This window comes from Oncorhynchus gorbuscha, linkage group LG14 (genome assembly GCF_021184085.1).
Source record: "Oncorhynchus gorbuscha isolate QuinsamMale2020 ecotype Even-year linkage group LG14, OgorEven_v1.0, whole genome shotgun sequence".
In the NCBI taxonomy this organism is placed as follows: Eukaryota; Metazoa; Chordata; class Actinopteri; order Salmoniformes; family Salmonidae; genus Oncorhynchus; species Oncorhynchus gorbuscha.
The window spans coordinates 48890030-48905806 of record NC_060186.1 but is presented as its reverse complement, the minus strand read 5'-3'; the positions used below and the strand labels follow the sequence as shown (position 1 = coordinate 48905806).

At 41.3% G+C, this 15777-nt stretch overlaps 1 protein-coding gene across 2 annotated transcripts in view; it reads left to right on the top strand.

The window, feature by feature from the left end:
- Positions 1–15777, top strand: part of LOC123995015 (S-adenosylmethionine decarboxylase proenzyme-like) — a 28497-nt gene that overhangs the window by 1788 nt on the left and 10932 nt on the right. The gene's annotated exons all lie outside the window — the stretch shown is intronic.

Genomic DNA, 15777 nt, shown 5'->3' with positions numbered 1-15777 from the left:
GGGACAAATGCATCAGTTAGTGGATAGTTCAGAACAGGCAATTTTGTATTATATGCTGTGTACAATTCTATATTTCCCAGTCTGCTTTAGTGCCTGGTCTAGGCTTGGGCTGTACCAGGATATTTAGATGTAGTTATGTGATGGTTTTTCAATACTGCTAATAATGTTTTTGAACATTTTTCAATGAATTTGTACTTTAAGTAAATACCTGAAGTTAACTTGTGCAATACTTTAGGAGACTAAGCAGATGGGTGTTCATTTCACATCATTTTACATTATGAAGCTTGTTAGTTCCCCAGAACAGTTGAGCCAGTCAAGTGTTTGTAAATAGCACAGCAGGAGAAAGCAGGAACTGGTGAGTCCAGCTGTGTATTCACAGGCTCTGCGTTTTATATTGAAAGTAAAGGTGTTTTATTTTTCTCAATAGGGATCAGGGACATGAAACTATAGTTTTATCATTAATAGTATTAATCATTAAGCAGAAAGTGGCTTGTCAATGACAACGGTAGTGCTAGACTGGCAGCCACACAAGTAAATGAGTTTACATTTTTTTTGCTAAAAACAATGCATGGCCATATCTTTATCATAAAAAATATAACCAGCTACATTTCCTGAAGTAGTCTCGTTAATGCGTAAAGTTAAAATCGCATTTTACCTGAGAAACAGTCTATAGCAACGCATCCGTCAGCTGTCTTCTGATAGCATGCCCGTTCATGAGAAATGCAACTGAACTTTTTTTGATGCGGAGCATAAATTACAATAGAAAGCATTATAGAGCTGTGTTTATGAAATGCTGCACTACATTTCTTACTCATTTTAGCTTTTCCTGTGTGGAAAAACAAATAATATATTAGGTCGACCCTTAAGGTTAACTTGCTTAAGGTTGTGGGACATATTGTGTTGGCTTTCTGCTGTGCTCGAAGTCAAAGCCCTTTGGATGAGTTACCTGTACAGCTGCCACTGCAGCTTTATTTCCTTTTTTTTCTATTTTCTCTTTTCTGGGCCCGTCTGCGCCTCCCCTCTTCTCCATGAAGCAGGCAGACCCGTTGCACTTGCGGCTCCAAGACTCCAGACAGTGTACACAGTATGGTTCGTCCTCCAGACAAGCATGCATACCTTTGTCATTTGCTTGTAAAATAAAAAAATTGAGTGATGTGTGGACATGTGCTCGTCAATCATTTCATTGCAAGATCATAGGCGTTAATATGCCGCTGCCCCCACCCCCCCCACCTCAAACAGCCTACACTCTTCTGGGAAGGTTTTCCACTAGATGTTTAAACATTGCTGCATGGACGTTTGTCCATTCAACCACCAGCGCAAGCGCGTTAGTGAAGTTGGGCCTGGCTGTACGTTTTCCAATTCATCCAGTCAAGTTCAGCCACACCGCTCTCGGCATACCATTTCTGTATGGACCTCTCTTTGAGCACGGTGGCATTGCCATGCTGGCACAGGAAAGGGCCGTCCTCAAACTGATGCTGCAAAGAATGGTCTAGATAGTCATTGTATGTTGTAGCATTAAGATGTCCCTTCACTGGAATTAAGGGGCCTTGCCCGAACCATGAAAAACAGTCCAGGCCATTCCTACACCAAACTTTACAGTTAGCAATATGCATTGGCACAGGTTGTGTTCATCTGGCATCTGCCAAACCCAGATTTGTCAATTGGACTGCCAGATGGTGAAGCATGACACATCACTCCAGAGAACGTGTTTCCACTGCTCCGAAGTACCACTCCAGTTGACGCTTGGCATTGCGAATGGTGATATTAGGCTTGTTTGCAGCTGCTTGACCATGGAAACCCATTTCATGAAGCTCCCGACAAAAGATTATTGTGCTGATGTTCGAAACTGCATCTGGAAGCAATGTGATAGTGAGTGCAACAGAGTACATACTATTTTTACGTTCTTCAGTACTCTGCAGTCCCGTTCTGTGAGCTTGTGGCCTACCACTTCGCTGCTGAGCCGTTGTTGCTGCTAGACATTTCCACTTTACAATAACAGCATTTACAGTTGACAGGGCAGCTCTAACAGAGCAAAACCTTGAGTCATTTGTTGGAAAGGTAACATCCTATGCTGGTGCCATGTTGAAAGTCACTGAGCTCTTCAGTAAGGCCATTCTACTCCCAACGTCTGTATGGGGATTGTGGGGCTGTGAGCCATTTTTATACAGTTGCCAATGGGTGTGGCTGAAATCGCTGACTCCAGTAAGGTGAGGGGGTGTCCACAACTTCGTTAGCTGATTTGCCGGTCTTTGCGCTCATTAGCATTTTGTTGGCATTCTGGTAATAGATGCAAAATGTGATTGTTTTTTTGGGCTCCCCTTGTGTACTTAGACGATAACATGTAAATCCGTGTGGACTGAATGAGGATATGAATATCTGGAACCTAGACAACCCTAGTCTGTTCAACTGTTCAAGAAAGTCCTACTCTGCTTGTGGGCCGCAGACGGAAACCACTCGTGCGTGTTTCAGAGTTAAACCAGTCGAGCCACGTTTGTAGCAAGAAACAGGGTGTTTTCTGTTATTAAAAGAGCATCTAGCGGCTACCGGCGGTTACTGACAACCACATGGGGTCATGACCCGTAGTTTGGCAAACACTACATTAGGGCATACACTGCTCTTAAATATCTAGATTTTCCTTGATGCGCCCTCCACCATGCCTCTGTTTGAAAGCTTGGTTGGCGGAAATGATTAGTTACTAAATCAGTACACAAATTAAGATGTCACTTCCTATTGACAACACATAATCGATCTAACACTGTGGCACTTCACTAGAGCGCTACACTTTGTTACTGGTTTTTCTCTTTCGTGTCCATTTTGTTTAAATGTCGAGTTACCAGTCAAGTTTGGACACCTACTCATTCCAGGATTTATATATATATATATTTACTATTTTCAACACTATAGAATAGTAGTAAAGACTACTATGAAATCATGTAGTAACCAAGTGTTAAACAACAAAATAGCCTTGCGTTGTACCACATCTGGCTGTGATTGGGAGTCCCATAGGGCGGGGCACAATTGGCCCAGCGTGGCCGGGGTAGGCCGCCATTGTAAAAATAATAATAAGTGACTTGCCTAGTTAAATTGTGTAAAAAAATAAATGTTTTGCGCACTCAGCATTCAACCAGCTTCACCTGGAATACTTTTCCAACAGTCTTGGGAGTTCCCACATATGCTGAGCACTTCTCTCTGCGGTCCAACTCATCCCGAACAGCTCTATTAGGTTGAGGTCATTTGATTGTGGAGGCCAGGAAAAACCCTTGACTCGTTAGGTGTGCACACTTTGTACTGTTAGGCCTGTAAACCCCTATGTAAAAAGGGTGGTCACAATTCTGTTTGTACACTTTACGTGGATAGGTTTTTATTAAGAAGCATATTTGAAACCAGCCATTACACTTTATCATGGCATTTTAATTGTTACTTATAAATTTGATTTTACAAATTGAAGATTGCTAGGTTGGGGAGTATCACTTTTTCGTAATGATACATTGGTGCATGGAGGAGTCTAATAAAGCTGTATATGCCTCCTTGTCCTTTGCAAATAAAGAGAATATGTATCCAAATTTGACGCACTAAACAATTCACACTAAGCCCTTAAATAATTTTCCAGTGGCATTGCCCAATGGTCTTCAGATGGGATGCTGTAATGAGAGAAATAATCTTGCCTAATCTACTGAAAATAGGTCTTAAACAAGATTAAATCATTACAGGTGTGTTTGACTCCTATTAACCTCTTAGAGCTACCCCCCTACTTTTTTAAATTTCCGCCTGAAGACATACCCAAATCTAACTGCCTGTAGCTCAGGCACAGAACCAAGGATATGCATTCTTGGTACCATTTGAAAGAACACTCTGAAGTTTGTGTAAATGTGAATTGAATGTAGGAGAATATAACAATAGCTATGGTTTAGATAATACAATGAATAAAAACATACGTCTTTCTTTTTATTGTTGGATCTTTAAAATGAACAAGATTAAACAAACATTCAGATAGGATGATGGGGACAATTTCAGTGAAAAATATAAGAGGGCAAAGGTACTTGTGCAAAGTTTCAGAATGATAACTTCCAAAATGAGTGTGCTACATGACATTTATCATAAAGTGACCCGGGTGTCCCACAAGTAGCCCAAATGTGGCCAAATTGGTGAAGTTGTACATTTGAATGGAATAACTATATTCAAAATACCTAAATGATATTCTAACACACCCCCTCCCAAAAAATGGAGAGAAAAAAACATGAAAGAAAAGGCAAGAAGGTTTGCTGTGTCTGTCAGCAGTGTCCAGAGCATGGAGGTGCTACCAGGAGACAGGCCAATACATCAGGAGATGTAGAGGACGCCGTCGGATGGCAACAACCCAGCAGCAGGACCGCTACCTCCGCCTTTGTGCAAGGAGGAGCACTGCCAGAGCCTTGCAAAATGACCTCCAGCAGGCCACAAATGTGCATGTGTCTGCTCAAACGGTCAGAAACGGACTCCATGAGGGTGATATGAGGGCCCGACATCCACGGGTGGGGGTTGAGCTTACAGCCCAACACCGTGCAGGACGTTTGGCATTGGCCAGAGAACACAAAGATTGGCAAATTCGCCACTGGCGCCCTGTGCTCTTCACAGATGAAAGCAGGTTCACACTGTGCACATATGACAGTCTGGAGACTGAATTTCCATACAACAGCATTCACATGAGAAGAACTTACCAGTCCAAAACTATGTCCTCCGTTCTGAAAATATTCCTCCATTTGGGAATCGCTAAATGAATCGTCCTCGATCAATTTCTTCTAAAATTGTGTACATCTGTATATCTAGACTAGATGTAGCTTTCCCTGACTTAGTCGCCATACTACTTGATATATATAAACAGCTGAATATGTGTTTACTAAAACAATGCTGTGCGCAACATGCGTTGCTCCTTCCGGTATGAATCGTCAATGGTGAATGAACCTTTTTACGCTGGAGTTTACTACATGGGTTGGTCTTCCAACGCAAACATTTCATATTGCCGTTTACCTCAAGCTCATTGGTTATCGACCCAGCTAGATTTCAAGGCGATCAGTGGACATTGGGTTAAAATAGTCAATCAATGAAACAGTGGGCAAATCATTGGTGCACAATGTCATTACTTGTTGTCTTCAAATCTGTTTCTTTCAGTCGATGCGTCCCGCGAAATGACCCATCAGGTTTGGTTGTTACAAACAAACCAGTTGATTGCAATGAAACCAAACATTACTGGAAAAGTCACGTTTGTGTGTGTATTTACCTCGAATGTGTCGTCAAATGGAATGAGACAATTCACGACACAAGCGGTTCACAAAATGTTTCGTGTTAGGCTATAAAAATGGATTTTATCAAACAAAAGACCATTCATTGTGTAACGATGAGCATTGGGATTGCAAACAGAGGAAGATCGTCAAAGGTAAACTTTATTTTATTGCAGTTTGTGATTTTGTTATGCCTGTGCTGGTTGAAATAGTTTATTTTTTATGGGGCTCTATCCTCAGATAATTGCATCGTATTCTTTTGCAGTAAATCCTTAATCTGACAACACAGTTGGATTAGCAAGATTCTAGGCTTTCGAAACATGTGAGACACTTGTATTTTCATGAATGTTTAATATGACTATGTAGCGATCACCGTATTGTCGAATTTCATCCCGCTACTGGGTTCTGTGCGCAGAGGTTAGATGGAGTCTGCACACGCTGCTTTGACTGGACATGTAGGCCTATAGCGAATGCTCCCCCCCCCATGTAAAAAGACCCGTCAATCAGAGCCATCAGCATATGTCAGACACAAGCAAATGTTTCTCCTTCCCTTAGGCCTAGTTCTATTAAAATAATTTCTTAGGCTTTTCGGAAGTAGGCTAAGATAAGTTGACAAGGAGAGAATGCGCTAGTATGAAATTGACAACTAATACACAGCTTGCCTACTGGCTTTAATCATATCAAGAAAATATTCTGTCAAATTAGAACATGCCAGGTTTGAGGGTATTGGTGCACTGTCTACTTGGCACATTATAGCCCCCATCCTTATGTGGCAAGGTTCATGGCTACTCTTGCCAAACTGGGGGAAAGCCTGAGTTCTGTTTTAGAACATAATCATCAGATCTGGGTTAGGAAAGTGTCTGGCTTACAGAATGAATGACAGAGGGTATTAATCTACAGCCAGGGAAGATTAACTGCTCAGACTCTGGATCAGGGGGTGCTGGATGCCTGCCAATGTCCAAATAAGTCCGCAAGGGCATCTGATTCATGAATCTGTACCTCACACCCACGTAAGCCACTGACTTTCTCTGGGCTGAGTAACTGCTTAAATTCTGTCCTCGTTAGATTGTGGGCTGTTCAAAATTTCTTGGGCTATTGTCTGACCTGAGGAATGTTGACCAAAGCTGCCTCTAATGGGGAAAGTTCACCTATTCATCTGACTTGAGGGTGTTGCAAGCTTGAATAGTTCCCCCAGATGGACTTGCCATGTGTCCCTGGGTTTGAAGTGCCCATTTATTTGTCTGTTTTATCCTGGCTTTCCCTTTCCTGTAAGTTTCCCAGGCAAGAATGGAGTCTATCGTCACCAGGAATAGCTATAGTGTCCATGTCACACTGAGATGTGAGCTGATGCAGTGCTCCATTGAGAGCCACTCGATCGGCACTGGGATGTTACCAGAAGCTTCTAGTATGAGTGGCCCAAACTTGATGACTCCTGAAATTAGTCCTGGTCCTGTAAAGGATATTGCCGTCAATGTTCTTGTTGCTAGGGTTATTTGCCCAGGGCTTGCACAGGCAGAATGGTCATTTGTCAACCATGGAAATTGATGTTGGTGGATGTATGATTAACTATAGCTTTTGACGTCTATTACTTAAAGGACAATTCTGCCACATTACCAGTTAGTGTGTGTATATATGCACTACTGTAAGGTATGATACACTATTGTTTTTGTTAGGCACACTGCATGATTCCTTGTTTTTGCCACTTTGAAGCTTCTGTATTGCCCTCGTCTACAGCATACTAAGATTCCCAGGGTGCATTTTGTCAATCAAGCCCCGACTATGCATAGTCTAAATATATTGTTATGAGTGAATTTTACTTTTTGGGTTGTAAAATATATTATGCTTGCATGAATGTCCTGTTGAATATGCATTGATTATACAAAACAATAGTAACATATCTCGACTGGCCAGGTGAAAGTTATGGTCCCTTATTGGTGAAACGTTAAAGGTTTGAGACATGGGGTGTGAATTGGCATGTCAAAATATTTAAGGCCCTTTTTTAAAACTGGTTATAGTAGGTGCCAGGCACACAGGTGTACGTGTCCAGAACTCACTCTGCTACTAAACAGTTTCCCATGTACCAGCCAACTTGACACCACTGTGGGAAGCATTGCAGTCAGCATGGGTCAGCATCCCTGTGGAATGCTTTCGACAGCTTGTAGAGTCCATGCCCCGAAGAAAATAATTCCAATTTACGGTTACAGTAACTTATGGTTAGCATAGGTTGATTTTTCTAGTAACCTGACTGCTACATGCCCCCCCCAAAAAAAGGCGTTTGCAATAAGTAATCTTAACGACTCTCTTAAACAGACATTGAGGCCTGTTAGAACACATTTTAAGAATGTATTGTGTTGCAGCCTGTGTATTTGGCGCTGATGCTAGCTAAGAATCTAAACTTGCTTCTTAACGGTGTTTTCAACAAGAGGCATGCAGCCTCGGTGACTGTCCAAGCAATCATTCAACACTGGAGGTCTTTTGGAACTAATACGAAGTTTGCAAGTAAACATGAAAATGTGCCTTTTGCAAATGCCTGTGACTGTAGGCGTCAACTTCGGTCCTTTATGGTGTTAGTGGTTTCGTCGAATGGAATCATGGGAGTTTGAGCATTGACCTGAGATTTGAGTAAGGTGGCTATAAATATCATTAGGTATTCAAGCTTCTATTTTAAAATATTTCCGGACGTTATTACAGACGACCAGAGAAACGTGTGTGTATATAGCTGGAAGATCAAATATGATCAGAACTACAGATGGTTATTTTGATCACTGAACACGACTGTCCAATTATTGTTGGTCATCTCAGGGATTCTACTTGAAAATGTCAGAAGGAATTTCTGATTTTGCTCAGCCCTGAACAGTCTAAAAAGAAATCATAAAATTAAAAATTTTGGTTATGAAGTGTTTAGTAAAGTGGCGGCCTTGTCCTTTTTTAAGTAACACTCCTTATTTTAATTTAAACTTGTTTCCATGAACGCTCAACTAATTTTCTCTCTGCAGCAGACATTTAGTGAGCAATATGTTTTGAACATATAATCGCAGTATCTAATCACAATTGTGACATTCTCAATACATAACATATTGGCACATGTATCATGAGATCCCTTGTTGAGAAATCTGTGCCCTGGAGGTGGGGACTGAATATTAGACACAGCTGGAGGCGCTTTGCAAATGGATTCTATACTGGTCTGAGGACATTTTCCTGTCCAAAGGTCACAAAGCCAAAGCTTTTTGAAGTGTGACCACTAAAGGGGCAGTCAAGTAATTTCATGTGGGGTTCTGCCGGTCTTGCAGGGTTGTGCAACGCTCCTTTTTAATTTAACTAGGTAGGCTAGTTGAGAAGTTCTAGCACCTGCAAGGGAATGCCAGGGCTCTGGACCTGGCTCAATCCATGATTATAATACTGGAGCTTGGTCTGTTTTCTTTGAAGTTGATTTGGTCAAAATTGAAGTGCGAGGTAACTTGTCAAACAGCTCTGATGGTTTTCACTCACTTTCACTGTCCGTTTAATTTGTCGGTAATATGATAACTCAAAATTGCCATTTATGGAATTGTAAAATGATTAGCTTAGATTAGGGATGGGCGACAATCCGAATTTGTTTTTGTGCAACATGCCTGTAAGAATCAAGGTTATCATTTTGAGTTTTTGTCCGCATGGTGTATTTTTGGTTGTCTTTCTCACCTGTGTGCACCTTAGAGTACAGTGCCTTCGGAAAGTATTCAGACCCCTTGACTTTTCCACATGTTGTAAAGTTATAGCCCTTTTCTAAAATTCACTAAATGATTTACACTACCCCATAATGACAAAGCAAAACCAGATTTTTGCTAATTTATTAAAAATAAGCTGTCATCACATTTACATAAGTATTCAGACCCTTTACTCAGTACTTTGAAGCACCTTTGACAGCGATTACAGCATTGAGTCGTGGGTATGACACTGCAAGCTTGCCACACCTGTATTTGGGGAGTTTCTCCCATTTTCTGCAAGCTCAGGTTGGCTGGGGAATGTTGCTGCACAGTTATTTTCAGGCGTTTCCAGTAATGTTCGATCAGGTTAAAGTCCGTGCATTGGCTGGGATACTACTGCATTGTCTTGGCTGTGTGCTTAGGGTCGATCTGTTGGAAGGTGACCATTTTCCCCAGTCTGAGAACCTGCTCCAGAATGCTCAGTACTTCATCAAGGATCTCTCTGTACTATGCTTTGTTCATCTTTGCTTTAATCCTGACTAGTCTCCCAGTCCCTGCTGCTGAAAAACATGCCTACAACATGATGCTGCCACCATGCTTCACCGTAGGGATGGTGCCAGTCTCCCCCCCCAGATGTGACGCTTGGCATTCAGGCCAAAATGTTACTGGTTTCACCAAACCAGAGAATCTATTTTCCTCTGGAGACGTCAATGACCATCGGGTTCTTGGATGCCTCCCTGACCAAGGCCCTTCTCCCCCAATTGCTCATTTTGGCTCGGGGGGGGCCAGCTGTAGAAAGTCTTGGTTCTGAACTTCCATTTAAGAGTGATGGCTGCCACTGTTCTTGGGGACCTTCAATGCTGCAGACATTTTTTTCGGGACCCTTCCCCAGATCTGTGCCTTCGACACAATCCTATTTCGACAATTCCTTCGACCTCATTGGCTTGGTTTTTCCTCTTATTTGTAATAATGACAATTACAACAATTACATTTAATCTTAATATAATACATCAATAAAATCTATTTGGCCTCAAATAAATAATGAAACATGTTAATTTGGTTTAAATGCAAAAACAAAGTGTTGGAGATGAACGTAATATGTGCCAATATGCAATATGTGCCATGTAAGAAAGCTAACGTTTAAGTTCCTTGCTCAGAACATGAGAACATATGGAAGTTGGTGGTTCCTTTTAACATGAGACTTCAATATTCTGAGGTTTAGGTTGGAGGTAATATAGTATTTATAGGACTTTTTCTCTACCATTTGTATTTCATTAACCTTTGACTATTGGATGTTCTTATAGGCACTATAATATTGCCAGTGTAACGGTCCCTACCTGGGCTCGAACCAGGAACACTTCGACAACAACCACACTCGAAGCATTGTTACCCATCTCTTGCAGGTCAAGGGGAATAACTATTCCAAATCTAAAAGCGAGTGACGTTTGAAACCGTATTAGCGCGCACCCAGCTAACTAGCTAGCCATTTCACATTGGTTACATCAGCCATTAGGCTGATAGGCTTGAAGTCATAAACAGCGCTGTGCTTGCGAAGAGCTGCTGGCAAAACGCACAAGTGCTGTTTGAATGTATGATTACGGGCATGCTGCTGCTCAGTCAGACTGCTCTATCAAATCATAGACTTAATTATAACGTAACACAAAAATACGAGCCTTTGGTCATTAATATGGTCGAATCCAGAAACTATCATTTTGAAAACAAAACGTTTATTTCAGTGAAATACGGAATCGTTCGGTATTTTATCAAACGGGTGGCATCACCAAGTCTAAATATTCTTGTTACATTGCACAACCTTCAATGTTATGTCATAATTACGTAAAATTCTGGCAAATTAGTTAGCAATGAGCCAGGCTGCCCAAGCTTTTGTATATACCCTGACTCTGCGTGCAATGAACACAAGAGAAATGACACTTTAATCTGGTTAATATTGCCTGCTCAACTGGATTGGTAGTTATAACTAGTGATTTTTTATTTTTTTAATAAAAGAAGTTTAATGCTAGCTAGCAATTTACCTTGGCTTCTACTGCATTCGTGTAACAGGCAGGCTACTAGTGGAGTGCAATGGTTAGAGCGTTGGACTAGTTAACTGTACGGTTGCAAGATTGGATCCCCTGAGCTGACAAGGTGAAAATCTGTTGTTCTGCCCCTGAACAAGGCAGTTAACCCACAGTTCCTAGGCTGTCATTGAAAATAAGTGTGTTCTTAACGGACTTGCCTAGTTAAATAAAGGTATAAATAAACATGTGAAATCGCCACCCGACAATACAGATTTCCAATTGTTATGAACTTTAAATCGGCCATTCTGATTAATCGGTCGACCTCTGATCCTCCTTGAGACTTCTAATGTAAACAGGATGCACCTGAGCTCAATTTCATAGCAAAGGGTCTGAATAATTATGTAAATAAGGTATTTGCTTTTTAATACATTAGCAAAAATGTCAACCTGATTTTGCTTTGACATTATGAGGTTTTGTGTGTAGATTGCTGAGATTGTTTGTAATTTTAGAATAAGGCTAACAATGGGTCTGAATACTTTTCGAAAGCACTGCTTTTGAGGAGTGGAGCATGCTACTTATTTGCCCCCCCAGAAGACTGATCGTAATTTTTTTTTGTTGCTACATATGCATACATGGTACTTATGTAAAACAGTCACAAAGAATACGAACTCTTTAATCCCAACCCTCAGCCCATCCCACCTATCATAGATCACCCTCATTTGGTTTCCATGTGCCATATATTAGTTGTGCTGTGATGTTTTACACTTTTTCTTTAACCTTTTTCTAAATGTATCCACAGATGAGCTAAACTTTCCTACAAGTATATTATTTATTGACTATGGCTTTCCAAATTGTCCAACACTGCTATTTTGTAAGGTTAATATTAAGTGCATTTTTTTTCTTATGAACCATTCCTAAACTTGTGACCAAAAACGAGCTACATAGGGACAATACCAGAATAAATACTCTGTTGATTGGTGCGAAGAGACAATCTTGTTTCTTTAATATATGGCAGGCAAACAAGTTCCCTACATTCTCCCTTTTCCACTTACCTCCGTTTTTGTGGTAGTGCTGTTTGTTTGGATTGAGCAGATATCCCCTCGCTTCGAGGCAAGCATGAGAGCCTCGCCGTTCCGGATGACTGATCACGCTCTCCGTAGCCGACGTGAGTAAGACCTTCGAACAGGTCAACATACACAAGGCTGTGGGGCCAGACAGATTACCAGGACGTGTGCTCCAGGCATGTGCTGACCAACTGGCAGGTGTCTTCACTGACATTTTCAACATGTCCCTGATTGAGTCTAATTCCAATATGCTTCAAGCAGACCACCATAGTCCTTGTGCCCAATAACTAAATGACTACAGACCCGTAGCACTCACGTCCGTAGCCATGAAGTGCTTTGAAAGGCTGGTAATGACTCACATCAACACCACATCCCACAAACTCTAGACCCACTTCAATTTGCATACCGCCCAAACAGATCCACAGATGCAATCTGTATTGCACTCCACACTGCCCTTTCCCACCTGGACAAAAGGAACACCTATGTGATAAGTTATTCATTGACTACAGCTCAGCTTTCAACACCATAGTGCCCTCAAAGCTCATCACTAAGCTAAGGACCCTAGGACTACACACCTCCCTCTGCAACTGGATCCTGGACTTCCTGACAGGCTACCCCCAGGTGGTGAGGGTAGGTAGCAACACATCTGCCACACTGATCCTCAACACTGGAGCTCCCCAGGGGTGTGTGCTCAGTCCCCTCCTGTACTCCCTGTTCACCCACGACTGCATGGCCAGGCACGACTCCAACACCATAATTAAGTTTGCTGATGACAACAGTGATCTGATCAACGACGAGACAGCCTATAGGGAGGAGGTCAGATCTGGCCGGGTGGTGCCAGAATAACAACCTTACCACTCAACGTAACCAAGACTAAGGAGATTGTGGACTATAGGAAAAGGAGGACCAAGCACACCCCCATTCTCATCGACAGGGCTGTAGTGGAGCAGGTTGAGAGCTTCAAATTCCTTAGTGTCCACATCAACAAACTAGATTGGTCCAAACACACCAAGACCGTTGTGAAGAGGGCACGACAAAGCCTATTCCCCCTCAGGAGACCTGAGATCCTCAAAAGGTTCTACAGCTGCAACATCGAGAGCATCCTGACCGGTTGCATCACTGCCTGGTACGGCAATTGCTCGGCCTCCGACCACAAGGCACTTCAGAGGGCAGTTACATCACTTGGGCAAAGCTGCCTGCCATCCAGGCCCTCTACACCAGGTGGTGTCAGAGGAATGGCTTAAATTGTCAAAGACCCCAGCCATAGATTGTTCTCTCTACTACTGCATGGCAAGCGGTACCGGAGTGTCAAGTCTAGGACGACAAGGCTTCTCAATAGTTTTTACCCCCAAGCCATAAGACTCCTTACATTGTGTGCCCCCCACAACCCCTCTTTTACACTGCTGCTGCTCTTTTTTATGCATAGGCACTTTAACTATACATTCATGTACTTACTACCTAAATTGGCCCCAACCAGTGCTCCCTGGAGTAGGCAGTGTCATTAGTAAGTAAACTGATGGGACAAGTGGGCTAGTATTGACCTCCATGGTTGCAGAATCTTATCTAGTTTAGGGAACTTTCTATTAAAAATAATTTAAAGTTCATTAGATTTGAGATGTGAATACCAAGTATGTCTACTTCACCATCTGCCCATTTTATTGGTAAACACTATTTACATAATATGGTACACACTAGGTTTTAATCCAGAGGCTAGAAAATTGATCAAGAAAGTCAATGAGACTGCAGGGATCCAGTTTATGGACTTAAGATAACTAGTCATCGGCAATTCATTGACCCCTTTGTTTCTATCCCCTGGATTTGAAACCCCATGATATTTTTGGCTCTCGCATTTCAATGGCCATAATAAATAGATATGGAGACAACTGACAGCCTTGTAAAAGCTCAATACTTTCTGAGAAGTAACAATTATTTACTATGTTTCATCTGGGGTTGATGTACAACTTCAACCCATTGTATAAGAGATTTGTCTTAACCTCATAGTCCGACCCATCCCGTATGCGGTCGCATTACTACAGCCTCAAGCTCATTACCATAACGCAACGTTAGCGATTTCTAAAAATCGCAAATGAAATTAAATAAATATGCCTGCTCTCAAGCTTATCCTTTTCTTAACAATCCTGTCATCTCAGATTTTCAAAATATGCTTTAGAACCAGAGAAAATCAATAATTTGTGTAAGAGTGGTGATAGCTAGCTTAGCATTTAGCGTTAGCATTTAGCACGCAACATATTCACAAAAACCAGCAAAGGGATCAAATAAAATAATTTACCTTTGAAGAACTTCAGATGTTTCAATGAGGAGACTCAGTTACATAGCAGATGTCCAGTTTTTCTTGAAAGATTCTTGTGTAGGACACATCGTTCCGTTTTGTTACTATGCATTTGGCTACCGAAACTAACCGAAAATTAAGTCACCTACACGTCAAACTTTTTTCCGAATTAACTCCATAATATTGACTGAAACATGGAAAACGTTGTTTGAATCAATCCTCAAGGTGTTTTGTCATATCTCTTCATTGAAATGCTGTTCCTGGAAGCCTGCATTGTTCTCAGATTCGGATGGAAAAATACTGGTAGGTGACTTTTGCGCACCAATTTCCACGCAGACACTGTGCGGGACACTTGGCAATTGCAGTCTCTTATGGTCAATCTTCCAATGATATGCCTACAAATACGTCACAATGCTGCAGACACCTTGGGGAAACGCTAGAAAGTGTCCGTTCATTCCTGTCGCATTCACAGCCATATAAGGCGATCATGGAAAACGTACCTTCAGAAATCCTGTTGCTTTCCTGGTCGCTCAAACATCTTGGTTTTGCCTGAAGATTTTGTTATAAGGCACTCACAGTGAAAATCTTTGCAGTTCTGGAAACGTCAGTGTCTTCTTTCCAAAGCTATCAATTCCAAGCATAGTCTAGCATCTTTTCGTGACAAAATATTGCGCTTAAAACGGGCACGTGTTTTTATCCAAAAATTAAATACTGCCCCTATAGGACTAACAGGTTAAAGTAATCCAGGCATTTATATATAAATATAAACATACTTTATTAAACACCTTTTCAAAATCTGCAATGAAGACCAGACTGGTTGTCTTTCCATTATGCTCAATTGTTTCAAGTAAATGTTGTATATTGCTCATGTTCAAAAAAAAATGAAAAAAAAAAAACTCAGGATGAACAAGACTTATTCTGTACTATGCATTTTTCCAGGATTTTGGCATAACATTTAAGTGTTAGAGGCCTCCAGTTTTTTTTTTTTTAATCGGCTATCTTCATTCTTAAGAACTGGGTCCTGTTTTAGTAAGGAAATAAGACTGAGTACCTGAGGGTACCATTTGTATAGGAGTAAAACATGCTATTATGGCTAGTACATCAAAGGTCTGATGCCTCCAGTGGTACACTGTCAAGCCCTGATGTTTAACCAGACGGAAAATATTTTATTGCCTCAACTTCTTCTGTAAGTCGACTTTCATTTGTTGTCTACTTGTGTGCTGCTATAACCCCTTTAGTTACGCTCATGGCGTTCGCTAAGTATTTTCTTAAACTGATACATTTCACTGAACTTGAAATATAAAGATTAGCTGGCTAACCACTAGCACGTGGCATTATTAGTGCATTAAGCATGGTTCTAGTTAAATTTGTAACAAGGGCAATTTCATAGATGGACTTGTAAGCCAGATCAGTGAATATCGCACACAAAAAAGCAGCTAACTATTTTTGTTTTATTTGTTTTGG